Raw genomic sequence first — 16,530 nt, forward strand, 5'->3', positions numbered from 1 at the left:
AGGAAAAGATAATCCCAAGATGAATGGGCTGTCTGGACGAGTGACACCACAGGAGTGAGCTCAGCAAGACTGAGCCGTAACTTGGTGAAAGATAATTCTGGCCACCAACCCCTGCCCTGTCTTGCAGAAATGACATGAAAGCATGAGCAAAAGAAGGAGCAGCCTCCTCAGCGCCCTCCCAACCTGTGGCCCCCACCCAAACCCTCGCTGGCTCCTGGGAAGGCGGTGATGGACAAGTGGGGCCATGTCCCCAGCATGTCACACGGCTCAGCTGGCCACAGTGGGGACAGGGGGAGCAGGGCTGTGCCTGCAGCCAGCCAGGCTGCCTGGATGGCAGGGATCAGTTCCCCAGAGGGTGGGCTGGCCTCACCTGTGCTCCTGCAGCCCGAGCCAGACCTCAAAGGGGCTGAGGAAGGCGTGTAATGCAAATGAGCTGCACCTCAGAGCTGGTGCCCAGCCACCACTGAGCCTCTGCCTGGGCTGTAGGAATAATCTCGTGGGTCCCCTAGTGAAGCTTCTTGCTTGACCTCAGAGGTGCTCGAGGTCCACTGGGGCAGAGGTGTCAGGCCAGGCGTGGAGCCAGCATTGTGGAAGCACAACCTGCATCTCCTGAGGTGCTGACGGAGACTGGGAGAGGAGCAGGCAGAGCACAGCTCCCACGAGTGTCTTTGTTGGCATCGTGGTGAGGACACACATCTGCTCCCCTGAGCACTTTGTGACTCTTGCTTTTGCTACTACTAAAAGGGATTATGTGACAAATAAATGGATGGGCCTGACTGCCTAAACACCAGATTGTCCAGGCCATGGAGGAGCATCTTGGTGCTCCCAGCAACCCTTCATTCACTGTCTGGTCTAATTCCTATTCCTGTAATTGGATTTTGTTCTGATATTAAACTTGGAGAAGACTCCAAGACCATTAGTCACGGCTTCTGCTTTCTGGGGCTTTCATTGTTCACTTGTTAATGCTTTCTGAAAATGGTAACCACAGGGGAAAATGTGGCCCTTAGCCAGAGGCTGGGCTGAACCGGCTGGGATGATTTTGACCATCACAATTTTCGATGAGAACAAGATTTCCAGTTCCTGCAGAAACATGTCCTTGGTCTCAAGCTCCCATCTCTGCTGGGCTGGTAGCAGTGCTCTAGGTGTATCCCACCCCTTCTAGGTGTATCCCACTCCTGTGATTCCAGCACCCTCCAGCGTGAGAATGCCCTGGGCATGGGTCTGTGCTCCCTGTCAGTGTCACAGGTGAGAGGGAGGAACTGGAGCTGCTTTTCAAACTGAGACTGAGTGGAAAGACAAGCACTAGGGATTTCTTTCAAAGAGCAGAGCGTGAAGGCATGTCTGGGTCATGCCTGAGGCACATTTGCTCCCTGGGCAGGATAACACTGCTGCTGCCTTGTGCTGCTCTAGTGGAGCAGGTGCAGTTTGTCCCAGCTTGTTTAAATTCTGGAGAAGTCCAGAGGCTCAGCGAGCAGGAAGAATTGCACCTGGTGGCAGCCATGCAGGAGAAGGCTGTGGGCAGTGCCCATGCCTTTCAGGAGGTCCATGGAGCTGGGGATCTGGGAGGTTCCAGCTGCTCTCCTGTGGCACAGAAGGGGGTTCCAAAAGCCCCCTTTTGCTGCAGTGCCCAGGTGAGAGGGGGGCTCAGCCTGTCCCTCTGGAGCAGCTGTGTTCCCTGACCCACCGGTGTCCTGGCTCCCAGCAGCAGTCCCAGGGCTTGGCACAGCTGGGCAGTGCCTTGCAGCTGCATTGACCCAAAAAAAAAACAGGGGCAGGTGTGGCAGCCCCACTTGGCATCACTGCCAAATCCAGAGCTGCCATTCCAGGGGACCCCAATCCAGGGGCCAGAGAAGTGGTGGGCACACAGGACAGCCGGGCACAAAGGCAGAGGGAGGGAGCAGCCACCCCACCACCATCGCTGAACAGCTGTGGAAGCTCTGGGCTGCAAACCTGAGCACCGCTGCCAAGAAGCAGCAGTCTGGGTGCTGCTGATGCCACATCACATCTTCTCCCAGCCCCTGAGGGTGCCAGGGTACGGCCAATGTCTCCTCTCCGTGGTGCACGCCTGGCTGAGCGGGTGCTGTGAGGCCATCACCAAGGGTGCAAATGAATGCCCACAGCGCCGTGGGGCCAGCCCATGGTGTGCAGCTGCGGGAGGCTCCTGTCTGTGCTTGGGTCTTCTGGAAATCCCCTGGCACCACGGTGGCTGTGTGAGTCTGGCAGAGGCTGAGGTGGGGGACCAGGGAGATCAGGGAGGGCTGTGGCTGCCACCACATCTCGCTCTGTTGGGGAAATTCCTTGGCGGTTTAACAATATCTTTACATCACCCTTATCTATGGTTTTCTGCTCACTTCAGGAGTGAGTTTTCTATTTAAGGCACACCATCTAAAGTCTAATTCCTTCCTAGGATCACCAGGCAGAAGCCCATCACCCTTCAAGCACAAAGGCTGATGTGTGTCCTTGACATGTCCAGTCCCCCAGTTAAGAGCTTCCCTGGAGAAGGGGTCTGGCATCTCACGTGGCATGAGGATGCTGCTTTTTCCCTTGCTGGGCTGGGCACAGTCAAATACATGTCCATGGAATAACAGAGAGGATTCGGCGCCGTCTGGGTAAATAAGATCTGTAAGTGCCTCCTCCTGTGGTGTTTGTCACAGAATCGCAGCTTCATTTCACTTGGGAAAGCCCTCTGAGGTCAGCGCGTCCAACCCATGACCCAACACCACCTTGTCACCCAGACCGTGGCACTGAGTGCCATGTCCAGTCCTCAAACACCTCCAGGGGCAGCCCATTCCAGTGTCCAATCACCCTTTCCATCTAGAAATTCCTCCAAATGTCCAACCTGAACCTCCCAGCTTAAGGCTGTGTCCTCTTGTCCTACCACAAACAGCCTGGGAGAACAGGCCAAACCCCACCTGGTTACAATCTCCTGTCAGGTGGTTGTAGAGAGAGTGATAAGGTCACCCGAGCCTCCTCCAGGCTAAAAAACACTGATCCCTGGGGACACCCTTGATGCCAACTGGATGTGGCACCTTCAACCACCACTCCCTGGGGCCGGCCATGCAGCCAGCCCTTAACCCAGCCAAGAGCGCTCCTGTCCAAGCCGTGGGCTGACGGCTTTTCCAGGAGTGTGCTCTGGGAGATGGTGTCAAAGGCTTTGCTGTAACCCAGGTAGACCCATCCGCAGCCTTTCCCCATCCACGAGGCGAGTCAGCTGATCATAAAAGGAGATCAGGTTGGTGAGGCAGGACCTGCCTTTCCTAAGCCTGTGCTGGCTGGGTCTGCCCCCCTGGCTGTCTGTGTGTGCTGTGTGACTGCGCACAAGGTGAGCTGCTGCAGAGCCCTGCCGAGCACCGCGGCCAGGCTGACAGGCCTGGCATTCCCCACATCCCTCTTGTGGGTGTGATACCTCGAGAGGCTGCCCAGAACAGAGGCCAGACAGGAATAAAGGAATCAAGCAGGGATTTATTTAAAGGCCTTCGAAAGATACACCTTGGGCAGTGCAAGAGCCTGGCCGTGGCTACACCCCAGACAGACACCCAGTCACGAGTTTTCAGACTTTTGTAAGTTTTGGTCCATTTCCATATCGGGGTTAATTGTCCAATTACAGCTTCAGGTTGTGCAGTCCCATCCTCCCAGACTGCTCTCCTCAATTCACTGCTGTTTGCACTTTTTGGGCCTGAAGCTGCAACGGTGTCCTTGGTTCTGGGGCTGGGACAGGATTGTTTTGTGTGTCTGAACTGAGGAGAACTTGCTAATGCTTTATATGAAGTTCAGAGTCACACACTAATGCAGTGCAGAATCCGGAAAATACGAAAGCTAAAACTGAAGGCATCAGGTGGGCCTCACACTGGACAACCTCCAGTCATTCAAGACCTTCCCAGTTAGCCAGGATTAATCATAAATGAGGGAGAGCAGCCTAGCAAGCTCTTCCTCCAGCTCCCTCGTGACTCTGGGATGAAACCATCCAGTCCAGCTGAGCCTTTGAGCTCAGATTCATGTCAGTGAGTCATGGAACCACAGAAGTACAGGAGATTCACCACCGTGAATCCACCACTCCTCACCCGCTGAGGCTACCCCTTGACAGCTGCTGTCACAGCCCCTGGGCAGTCACACGTGATGGGAAATGCTCCTCCAAAGCCTGAGGGAATGCAAATACCTGCACGGGGAGCCCATCTCCGGTTATGTGCAGCCCACCAGGACTTGGCTGCACGTGTGTTTTGGAGAGCTGGAAGTGACACTGGGGTTGCCTGGGGGGAAATGAGCTGAAAAGGGGAAACTGCAGTCAGCTAAAAGATTCTGTGAGGGCTCTGCACCCATGAGCAGGGTCCACAGCAAGCCTTACACGGTGGATGCATAACAGAGCAGTTGTCCTCCCACAGCTGCCTCTCTGTGAACCCATTTCCTGCAAATTATCTCCTCTTGGGCAACTTGTGTAATGTAAATCATGGAATCATTCAGCTTGGAAAAGACCTTTAAGATCATAAACTCCAGACATTAGCTTGGCACTGCCTCAGAGAAATGTTACATCCAGTAACTCAAATGAGTTAATTTTGCAGGAAGGCCCAGGAAACCTGAGAAACAGAATTAATTCTCCTGGAGTCAGCATCAACTGGCCCATGTGACGTGATGCTGACTGCTGGCATGTATAAGGCCCAGAGAGCAGATGACATGCTGCTCCCACAGGGGTTTAAGTCATTACTAACTGCAGAGCTCTGCTGTCAATGACCTGGCTCCCCAAACAGGCAGCCCTAACCCTGACACACTGGCTTTCCAGCTGTCAGTAGCCTGAAATCCACTTTATTAACTTCATTCCCTCCCTTCCTCCCACACGTCCTCTTGGAGCAAATCATGCTCCATTCACCAGGCGGTCACCAGAAGGCAAGGGAAGCTAAACAGAAGATAAAATGGTCCCAAGATTTCTCAGCTTGTGCTGATTTTGAGCCAGGGGAGGGCACAGGCAGCCAGCCCAGCAAAACCACCCAGCCCTGCCACCGCCGAGGTTTCCCAACCACGGTGATGCCGCGGGGCACTTAGCAGTCATTAATTTGTTTAAGCTGATTACTTGCTGGATTAGCTGGCAGACAGCAGATTGCCAAGAGACTTTTTGAGCCCAGTAGGCATCAGCTTGAGAAGGGGTCTAAAGGAAAACCACAAAAACCTGGACTAGTGGGGAGGAGAGGGGGGACAGGTGCTGTTGGTTTGTGGGGACAGCTCGCAGGGCTCACTCCAGTGGTTCCCCTGCTCCTCTGTTTTGATGGGGGCATCACTGGCTTATGGCTCCAAGGAGATTTCTCCCTGCTCCCTGCATAGCAAAGATGCTTTTTGTGGAAACCAGCTTGTTATTCTTCCTTCAGCTCTCGTGAAACCCAGGAAGCACAGAGACAGAGGGATTGGTACTTCCTGCAGAGGCAAGAACTGCTCAAATATAAAAACTGGCCAAGCAATTTGTGGTTTAAGAGAGCTCAGATGCTCTCGGCTCTCTGATCCCCCAAGGCAGCTCAGGCAGTGTACAGACACACAGCTCCCTCAGCTGCTTGACACCTTTCTGAGGCTTCAGAGCAGTGCTGGGATTCCTACCAGGCTTTGCAGGTGACTTCAGGCAGCCCCTGCAGGGAGGGCAGGGACACAGCACTGGGACAAGGCTGTGTCCCTGCTCCTCCTCTCAAGGACCCGGTGTCCAGCACAGAGAAACCCTCTGCCCCAGAAGACTGTCAGCATCTGGGGTTTTGCTTGTTCATCTTTGAAGATTTCAAAAGCCTTGAGGATGCTACACTGGGTTGCTTTGACTTTGGGAAAATCCCAGCCTTAAGCAGCACATTTTTACCCCAAGTTTGACTACGTGCACACTGTGTTATTGAAAACCTACAAAGGACTCGGCAGGGGGAGAAGAAAGGGCACCAACCCACAACTCCCAGCATCAAACCCCCCCTGCTGAGCCTGAGGGACATTGTGCTGAGACAGCAGGGGCCAGCTGGCACCCACTGTCTCTGGGGTGTCTTCCTTAGAACCCTAAAATGGTTTGGATTGGGACCTTAAAGCCCATTCAGTTTCAACCCTCCCAACAGGCAGGGACACCTTCCTCTGGACTAGGTTTCTCCAAGCCTAGGATGGGCTTTCATATCTCCTCTGGGCAACCTTTGCCTGTGCTTCTCCACCCTCACAGCAATTTTTTTTTTTTCCTAATATCTAGTCCAAATCTGCTTTCTTTCAGCTGGAAGCCATTCTCCCCTTATCCTTGCAAGAAGTCGCTCTCCATCTCTCCTGTAGGCTCATTCAGGTCTCTTTCGCAGGCTGAGCAATCCCAATTCTCTCAGCCTTAGGGGAGCAGTGCTGCCCCAGGGCTGTCAGGTGAAGGGGCTCCCAGGCTCTGTGTCTACACCTCTGTCAACACTTCCAGTGCAAAGGCACGGGGAGCTCTGCTCAGGAGCGCCCATTTATGTTCATGCCACCGGAGTTAGCCAGAGACTGGCAAAGCTCCTGCCTGCATCTGCCTCTCCGGCAGCCACACAGCCCCCTGGCTTTCATTTCAGCTCAGGGAGAACCAGCCAGCTTCATTTCAGAGGCTAGAATTTTTCCTCCACCTCTGCTTTCTCCATCCCGGGGTCTCTCTGCTGGGGTTGGGCTCTCTCTGGCTGCTGGGGTGTTTTTGCACTCAGGTGCGGCTCTCGGGCAGGGATGGTTGTGCAGCTGGGGCTGCCCATTGTGGTGGGCTCTGGGGAGGCAGCAGACACACACTCCACCTAAACATTTCCAGCTAACTTGGGCAGTTTCAGTTTTTCCATCCTATCTCCTGCCCAACTCATAGCAGTGTTGATGATATCGCAGGGCGGGGAGACATGACTGCACTGCTCCTGGCACTGTGCAAATGACTCTGCCACATAACCAGCTGAACTTCTCTGGGATTTTTTTTCTTTTCTTTTCTTTTCTTTTTTTTTTTTCCTTTGTTCAGACACACAATACCAGAAGAATTTTTTCAGAAATAAAACCCAACAAAACTGATTTTTTTTTGCAGTTAAGGCTAAACCTAACCCCAAAGCCATATCAAGCTAATGCTAGGAAGCAAAAGATCAAAAGGAAGCTCTCCAGACACTCCTGGTGGCATGATGAGGTCCCAGGGAGACAGTTGGTTTAAAAGTCTCTCCTTCACTCCAGTGTCCCCGTGGGAGGCAGGGTGGGCCATCAGACAGGGCTAAGAACATCACGACCTTGAGAGAAGTGTGAGTACCACGGAAAGCCATAGGGGCTTTATTTTCCAGCACTAACCAACATCTGTGCCCAGACCTACACAGATTTTGTAGATGGCAAGTGTGCGACTACCAGTGAGTCATGAACACAAATACTTCTGTCCATTAGCGAAATTAGCCTGCCAGGATTAATGTAACCACAGAAAAATCAGGGGAGGGATTAGAAAATTGACCAGGAGAATCTTTGCCTGAAAGATGGGATGAAACTTGGCAAAGCATCAGCCCAAACTGTTTGAGATTGGATGGGAGGTCACAGCTGGCTCTCCTACCACAATCCACCACCACAGCAGGATGGGACACCAGCCTGGAGGCAGTGTCCTGCCTTCCCCTCTGTCCCAGAGCCAGAGGGCTCGCTCCCATCAGAGCTCACACAGCTTTCAGTGCCTAGGGTAAGTGCAAGAGTGAGCCTGAGTGAGGACAGATTTCCCACCACTTCCGTCTTCAAACCAAGACTGGAAAAGGTCACAGATGAGAGCCTGTGGCATTCAGAGCAGAGAAAACCCCGCTGGCAGCACGGCTGCCTCCCTGCCCCGTCACTGCCTGCCTTGGTGACCTAGTTGAGTCATGGGGGGATGGCAGCCAGAGACATCCTACACTGTGGTTGGTACTTGCACTCTGGGGACAGCGAGGGGCTTCTCCACAGCCCCACAGAGGCGGGGGAGCAGGGCAAGAGGGCATCCTGAGGCAGGGCCATATTTGCATCCATTTCACGTCAGCCTGTTCCCCATGCTGCAGTCCAAAAGGTTTTTGTGATTTGTCTTCCTCTGGCCAGAGTGAAGATCGTCAGCTCCCTCCCAGTTGATGTGTGGGAGAGTTGGCACAAGCTGAAGGCACAAGTTGGGCAGTGAGGAAAGGAGCCAGGCTCTGGGTGAGCTCCTGCAGGGCCTGGCTGGGTGCTAACCCCAGTTCAAACACACTGAGCGTACTCAGATATGCGTTCACTGTTGGCAAGTTCTTTTCCTGCTTGACTTTCAAAGAAAATATATCCACTTGTTGAGTCATTGCTTGGTGTTTTATCTGATCACTGTCACCTCACGGAACTCACCCCACTCCCACATGGAACACCATCCCCCTGGGGGCAGGACATGTTTGACCTCGTCCCGAGGCTGCTTGGACCTGGGCCAGTGGAAGGCAGGCGCTACTGCCGCCGGCAGCAGCCCCCACGCACCGAAAGCATTTCCTGGGAAAAGCACAGATTTCTTGCTGTTCTTGGCACTAAAGGTTGCTCAGAATTGTTAAAGAAAGGCTGAGACAGACCTTTTAATATTTTTTTCCCCTTAAATGTCTTTTTTAAATGCATGCAAATGTGGTTCTTTGCAGGCTGAAGGCCTCTCCAGCTATAAAGGGAGCAGGGCTGGGGCTCTTTCTGCCTGGAGCAGAGTCAGGACAGCGAGGCTTCACCTCACCTCTGAGGTGCCACAGATGGGGTGCAGGTGAGCCCTGCAGCCGTGCCCTGGTGCTGACCTGCTCCCACGGGAGCTGGTGGGTCTTGCCACCACTGCTCCCTCCCTGCCTGGGACAGACACCACCAAAGGAGAGGAGATGCTGTGAAAAACAAGGTTGTCTGGGGCTCTTTCTCCCAGGCCCAGCCTTGAAGGGGGCTGAGAACATTGGCAAGGAAAAGTTGTCTTAGGAGAAGACATCTGCTCACATCTGAGTTCTCTGTTGTCTGTCTGTACTGAAGATGCAACTGAAAGAATTAGTTTTTCTAGGTTCTATGAAGCTGCAGACACTGAAAAAGCAAAGAATCCCTCAACAGGAGATGAGGAAGAGATAAATTATCAAGATGGAAGTGTCACCAAATTCCAGAGTTATAACTCACTAATTTCGCAGTCTTGTGATGAAAATATTTAAGAGTCGTTTGATGTCAGTGTGGGAGTCTGTTGGAAGGACCTATCTGAAGGAAAATGAAAAGCATGAAATGCTCCAAGAATCTTTTCCACGTGTGAGCTCTGGTGGCCTGATGGGGAGAGGACACTGCCTGGGTTAGTGCATCCTCCTTGCTGAGGAGCTGGGAAACCCTTCCCAGCTGCCAAGCAAAGAGGGTGATCAGCCACAGGCACAGGGAGCTCATTGCAGGATGCTGGGAAGAACCTTCTGAGACCATACAGGACTTGCGGGGCGTCTGGGAAAAGGGATGAATTGAGGTGAGAGGAACCAGCGTGGGAAAACAGAGGGAAAGGGGGACGAAAGGGATGGCCATGCCCTGTGCCTGGTGGTCATAGCATGTCCCATCTGCTTTCCAAACTCTCTTTAGCTGTGCCCCTGCTGAGGGTCTCTCTTGGATGTGCACAGGAGGTTGGAGTACCCGTGATGGGAGGGATACCATGGGACAAAGGACACACACACACACCCGTGTGCCAGGATGGCAGCATTCCGACAGAGGAGGTGTGGGTGGATGTGTTGGGTAGCAATCAGTGAGCTGGAAACCAGGACAAAAGGCTCAGGAGGCAGGAGGATAGAGTGCAGAGATTGTACATCTAAGACCAACGGCTGAAGGAATTTATATTTTGCGTATGTTTGTTCAGGGCTTTCATCCTCCCTGGCAGGGAGGGGAACAGCATGAGGCCGCTGGTGTCGCTGTGGTGAGGATTATGCACATTGGTATGAACTCCCACCCGATCGCCTGCCTGCAGAGCAGGGACGCAAGCAAGGGAGCCCCAGCCGTGCCCCCGAAGCCCGGATATGTCTGTGTGCCCAGGGGACAAACTCGGCTGGGCTATTTTTCACCAGAGGACTAGCGAAAGCGGCAGATGGAGAAGAGAGCAGCCGCAGAGCCCACCGCAAACATCAGCGCAGAGGGGCCGAGTGCCCGGATTTCACACCGCTGGCATCCCTTGTGCTCCTGCCCGCGTCCCTCGGGGCTGGCAGCGTGACACGGGCAGGCAGCCACGGCCTCGGAGCTGCCAAGGCTGCCGAGCACGGGCTCTGCGGTGTGTAAAACAGAGAAAGCCTCTGGCCGGGGTTACTCATCTGGGGCTCTCGGTGCCGCCCCCCGAGCAGGGAGCGGGCGCGCTCATCCCCGGAGCGCCACGGGCGCGGCTCCGCGGCCCGTCCGCAGCGCCCACGGGCTGCTCCTGCAGCCGGCGGGGCACACGGGCTCTGTCTGCCGCCTTCACAGCTCGGGGACAAAGATACAGCCGCTGGGAAATGCCTGGCTCCTGCCAGGGGCAAGAAAAACCCAAACAAAAACAAATAACAAAACAAAACAAAGCAAAAAAAAAAAAACCAAACAAAAAACCCAAACAAAAAACTCAAAAAAAACCAAACCAAAAACCAAAACAAACCCAGAAGAAAACAGAATAATGAAATTGCAAAACTCCCTTGCAGCCTCTGGTTTGCATTTCTCCAGGCTGGAGGCTGCCAGGGATTGGCTCCCTTCTCGGGGCAGGGGTCGGCAAAAGCAAATCAATAGGAGTAATTCTGGTGTTGAGAAATACAGCTGTGCTGCTGGTTAATGTCGTGCAGACAGTGAGGTTTGAAGATTGAAAGCCTCAAGGACTGATGTGCCAGGGGCGCCCTTGGGTAAGGGGGCCAAGGACTGCCTGATTTTCGGAGATATGGGCCCTTCCTCATCTCACCCAAAAGTAAAGGTTTAAGCCTACAGAAACTCTGTTGTGATGAGAACTCTTCAATCACTCATTAAAGCTGCTCCTAGATAATTCAGTGTTTTGCAAATAAAATTATTTAAAAGAGAAAACCGAGCCTTTTTTTTCCTGTGTGCTGTGTTAAAACAGAGATTGGCACCAGGTCCCAGTAACCTTCCCCCTGCAGGGTCCAGAGAAGGGAACAGCGATGCTGCTGGGAAAATCTCCTTCAGGACTCGTGTGAGACCAAGGAGAACGTTGGGAGATTTTGCACTGGTTTCAGAAGGGCATTTCCTAATATTGAAGCAGTTATAGTGGAACTGTTATACTGGATGCAGGAGCTATATTTGGTGGGGTTTAAGTGCTGAAGTATTTTAATTGCTGAGGAAGTGGTCAGGGTTTAAGGATTAGTGACCATGATCTGACTGCAGTCAGTATGAGCAAAAGGAGGACAGCCCCAGCCAGTAATACAGCTACTAGATATTGCAAAAGAGCTAATATAAGTTAGGGGAAATTATGAGCCAAATTGACCAGGTGGAAAGAACAATAGCTAAATGACTGTGAATGGAAAGTTAAAGAACTCTTTAACATGTATTTGAGAGGCACCAAAGGAAACAATTTGGCCAGAAGCTTAACCTGGCAGCTGTTAGAAATGAGAAAACAATGTTGAGAAAACAGAAAAGGGAAGAGTTCACAGTGTTTGTGAAGGTGAAGCATCACTCTAATCCGTGTGGTTTTATTGACACTAGATCCTCATTCAGTCTCTGAAGTTCCACGGGGAGCGGATTAACCTTTGCTGATGAAGCTGATGGTGAGAGGCAGGTGAAGTGGAATTGCATGCACTCTGATCAGCAAAGGACGCTAAAATATTATCCCAACAGAACACTGGCAAAGAGGCCAAATGCCTTAAGCAGGAAATGGCACCGCACGTGGATCTTTCTCACTGGGCTTGGCTGGGGCAGAAATAACATCTAACCCTTCTCCACCTCTGTAATGCTCAGTTTGAAGTAAATGCAGGGCCATCACCACTGGTTAAAAAGCACAAGTCACCCTCAAACAGAGGCTGGGATTTGCAGACAGAGCTGTTGCAGTCTCCAACCCGTCTCTGTCCTAGAAAGGCCAGCAGCTCTTAACTCCCTTTCTTCCTACTGCAGTCTCCACCTGCCCACCACCCAATTGCTCATGCTTCAGGTTTTTGAGGGAATTAATAAGGCTAATAAAAGGAAGTACTTCTGTCTTCAAATCTTTCCCCGAAATCTTCTTGCAATCCCTCTCAAGTTTAAAAGAAGTGAACAGGTTAGAAACACAAGGGAAGACTCTAGAGCTACAATAAAACTTCATTTTTAGAAAGGGGTGACTTCGGGACCATCTTTGCTGGCCAAAAAACTCCCGCAGGTGTGATTAGGGGAAGCAGTCAGGTCAATGATGGCAGGGCCAGATAGGAAGAGAAACCACTTCCTTAACCCAGAGCAGAGCTGTATCTGGGGCATCAGGGTCTTCGTGTCCCTCTCGGGGGTTTCCGACACCACAGGAATGAGTGGGAATGGAGTTTGGCTACCCAGATACCTCTGCAAGAGCCCCATTTCTGAATGTCAGCTGCAGAATTCTTTCTTTTCTTGTCACAGATAGTTTATTCTCTGTACCAGAAAAATGTCAAAAGATGTATTTGGTTTTTTCTCTCCCAATATCTTGTGTTGAGTTATGGTGGAATTTCTGGCTGAAGCAGCTCTAAGACAAAGGAAGGAAGATGTGTGTGACTAAGTTCACCTCGACCTTTCAGAGATGCCACAGTGAATGCTTATGATGCCTTAAGTTTTAGCTTTCATATTTTCCAGATTCTGCACTGCATTAGTGTGTGACTCTGAACTTCATATAAAGCGTTAGCAAGTTCTCCTCAGCTCAGTCACACAAAACAATCCTGTCCCAGCCCCAGAACCAAGGACACCGTTGCAGCTTCAGGCCCAAAAAGTGCCAACAGCAGTGAATTGAGGAGAGCAGTCTGGGAGGATGGGACTGCACAACCTGAAGCTGTAATTGGACAATTAACCCCGATATGGAAATGGACCAAAACTTACAAAAGTCTGAAAACTCGTGACTGGGTGTCCATCTTGGGTGTAGCCACAACCAGGCTCTTGCACTGCCCAAGGTGTGTCCTTTGAAGGCCTTTGTAAAAAATACTTTATTCCTTTATTCCTGTCTGGCCTCTGTTCTGGGCAGCCTCTCGAGGCATCACTTAGCCCTGAGCCTCTCAGCTGATGGCTGATAAGGGGAGCCCACTCTGAGGAACACAACATCTCAGAGAGAGACAGAGCTCAGGGCAAAGACCACCACCAGCAGTGGAAAATCTCCTGTCACATCCAAAAAGGGCCAGCAGCTGAGCTTTGGAACCTCAGAAGTCTGGTGTGAATCGTGCTGGATGCCAGCTGAGGCAGTGCTGGGAAGGCTGCACTGCTGCCCATGGAGGCTGTGCTGGAAACCACAGAGCTGACGTGGAAAGCCGCCAGTAAACACCAGGCTCTTCCCAGACACTGTGTCCACTCGCAGATCCCACCTAGCCGGGCACCAGAACAGCTGCCAGCACTGCCACGGGGGCAGCTCCTCATCCTGCCCGGCTTTGCTGTGCCCAATGCAGTTCAGCGTTGTGTTCTCTCGTCCCTTGTCTTGGCCCAGGGACTGTGGAGAACAGGAAAAATGACTCTGTACGCAGCAAGTGCCCCAGGTGTGCCGTGGGGAATCCATCCATTGCTCATCTCCCTACTCCCATAAAGCAGCTTCCTAGGAAAACTACGCCTGCGGCGCAGCGGGATGAGGCACAGCGGGATTTACCCCAGGGAGGTGAACATACTCCTCTTTGGAGATATCTCCACAGAATCCTGGCTCTGCCTAAATGTCAATGTTTTTGTGATTTCACAGAATTTTCAGCATTTCTGTCTCTATTTTACAGTGCCAAAACCAGCCTGACTAACATGAATTCCTCCTTACTGCCTCAGCGCCTTTGCTGTCAGAAATCCGAGAGACACACACACACACACCAGCCAAAAAGTGGCTGGACGCAGGGAGCAAGGAAAAGCCCCATGAAGTGAAACTAACCACAGAATCACAGGATATCCTAAGTTGGAAGGGATCCACAAGGATAATTTAGTCCACCTCCTGAATTTTTTATAGAGGGACCTCTCTACCTGCCACCTCCAAGAACAACCTTTCAGCTCAGATTCATAAGCTATTTTGGCAATGGAAAAATATATAATATTTTTCCAGTTTAGGGTGAACTAAAATCAGCCAGAATTCAACAGATTCTTAGTGTGCTGGATGTGAAAGGCATTGGTATCTTTTACTCTGATGATCAAGGCAGACAAATAGTTAATGCGGTTCAGAGACGCTGGAGCAGGACTCCACAAACCTTTTAGGCAGAAGTCCTTGACTCTGACAAATAAATCCGTTTTAATTATAAAATACTTTATTTCTGGAATGGACAGAGACATTAAACAGCAGTTGCTGGGTCACACAAAAATCTTGGCTTTTCTCCCCCTCAAAGGCTTCCTTTGCTATTCTCTACCGTTTTACTCAATCAAACCATGCCACCAGTTATTCCTGAGGCCAGGACAGCCTTGCTGAAAGACAGGCACCCACACACAAGAAGACAACCCAGCATCAAATGTAAGTTGTATTACTGGACTGCAGCGATGAGAGCAGAGCACCGCTCCCCTGGTAATTAGTTTCAAGTGCAAGCCAAACCCTGAAATTATAGGTAAAAGGTAAATTTATAGATAAAAGCTACCAGCGAGAGCTGAGAGGCCAGATCTCACCTGTGAGATGTCTCTCCTCCCGTTTGGCCTGCCAGAGGATCCCCAAGGAAAAGGGGACACTGCAGAAGGGCAGGTCCAGGGGTGCAAGGAGCATCTATCCATTTTGTTAACACACCACCAAAAATCACTCAATTGCCTCCCCACCTGCTGAGCAGCAGTTTCATACAGACCACATTTCACAGGTATTATGAAAAAGAGAAACAAGGCAACTGCTGAAGACACAGTGCATGCCCACAGCTGCCCAAGAGTTCTCCTTGCCCCACAGACAGCATCTGGTTTTGTTCTTGGAAGCCCACACTGCTTGCTACTGGTTTCCTTTTTCCTTGTAGCTATTTGCAAACAGTTTAATTGGTTCTTGCACTGCTCTTGTGAGAAGTTAAATTCTCCTGTGTAACTCCCCAGTTCCTCCTTTTTGAGGGGCTGAGAACCCTTTCCCTGAGAAATGGGGGTGAAATGAAGGTGGGCGCCAGTGAGGGCTCCCCGGTCTTGCTTAAAGGCTTCTGCTCTGTGACTGTCACTCACAGAGTGCTCCCCATGGGCCAGGGGCTCTGGTCTGTGCCCCTTCCCAGGATCTTGTGCACTGCCAGGGCTCCAGCTGTGTCCTGGTACAACCATGACACTGCAGGATTTAGCCTTGACTGTAAGCAACACGCTTTAGCCAAAGTTTTAAACCACTCAGCTCCCCGGTCTGGGAAAGCTCAGAAATGAGAGACTGATGTAGGAGACGCTGGATTGTCATCAAAACCAAACAAGGCAGCACGCCTAATTACCAACTTGCCCTGGTTTCCTTCAGTCCGCGCTGGAACAAAGTTCTTGCATGTGTCACCGAGAAGCATTTCTTTGGAAAATCAGCAAGGCGACCAGAGCACCAGCACGCCCAAAGCCCTCCCACCCTGCCTGCTCACTAGAATGACTTCATGACTGCAAAGGGTTGAGGAAAAACCCCAAGAGACTCCAGCTTTAGGGCCCCCATAGAAGAGGGACCAAAATAATTCTGATAAACACAGCGGGTTTTGGCAAATGCTGGGTGTGTGCAGCAGGTGTTGGGATTGGCCTGGAAGGTTTCAGAGGGAGAGCAGGGCCTCTGAAAGCCACCAAGTAGCATGCACTTCCATGTGCAAGGCAGGAGGAGAAGCTGAAAGCAACCAAAACCACGGAAGAGTCCATGCAAGGGGGTTTGTGATGCCCCTGAAGGTGTTGTCCTCTCTCCTGTTTCGGACCCAATGCCAGAGACATCGCTTGAGGTGCAGCTTTCGTGTTACCAGTGCTGCTAACTCAGGCTGAGACACTTGCACTGGGGGAGTATGGAAATTACAAGACAATTCCAGAAATACATAAGCACAACCTTCACCCATGGGGTTTTTTTAGAGTTTTAGAAAGAAAACCAGTACAAAATCCAGAGGCAGGGAGAGAGGAGATGGGGGAGAGCTCACTTCTGGTTCAAAGGCTTGTGTGTAAAATGTGAGAATTATGGGTTTCCAAGGGTTTGGGGTGCCCTAGCTCAGCATCCTGGCATTTTTGCAGAAACAAAGCAGTGAGCAGTAAGCCCAAGTTTCTTTTCCTGGAGGGAGCAGCTGGGGACCACTCAGAGCAGCTTTCCTGGGGATCTCATAATCCCTAGACCTGACATTGAAGATCCATAGAAACAAACAATCCTCTTCACATCCCTCCAACCCCAACAGGCCTCTGCAGCACCTCAAGGCATCGCTTCGTTCCTCTGCAGGGCTTGGCCAAGCCTGGGCCCCACCCCAGCTGGTGTTTCCAGGTGCCGTGTGACCGCCAAATGTCACAAAAAACCAAACTCACACTCTACATCCAAGGGAGCTGCTCTGGGGCAGCACCAACCCTCCATGCTGCGGTTGCAGTCATATTTCTGGTCAAGGAAGGAGGGTG

This window comes from Chamaea fasciata, unplaced genomic scaffold, assembly GCF_029207755.1.
Source record: "Chamaea fasciata isolate MVZ Bird 193981 ecotype frontalis unplaced genomic scaffold, bChaFas1.0.hap1 SCAF_10, whole genome shotgun sequence".
Classification (NCBI taxonomy): Eukaryota; Metazoa; Chordata; class Aves; order Passeriformes; family Sylviidae; genus Chamaea; species Chamaea fasciata.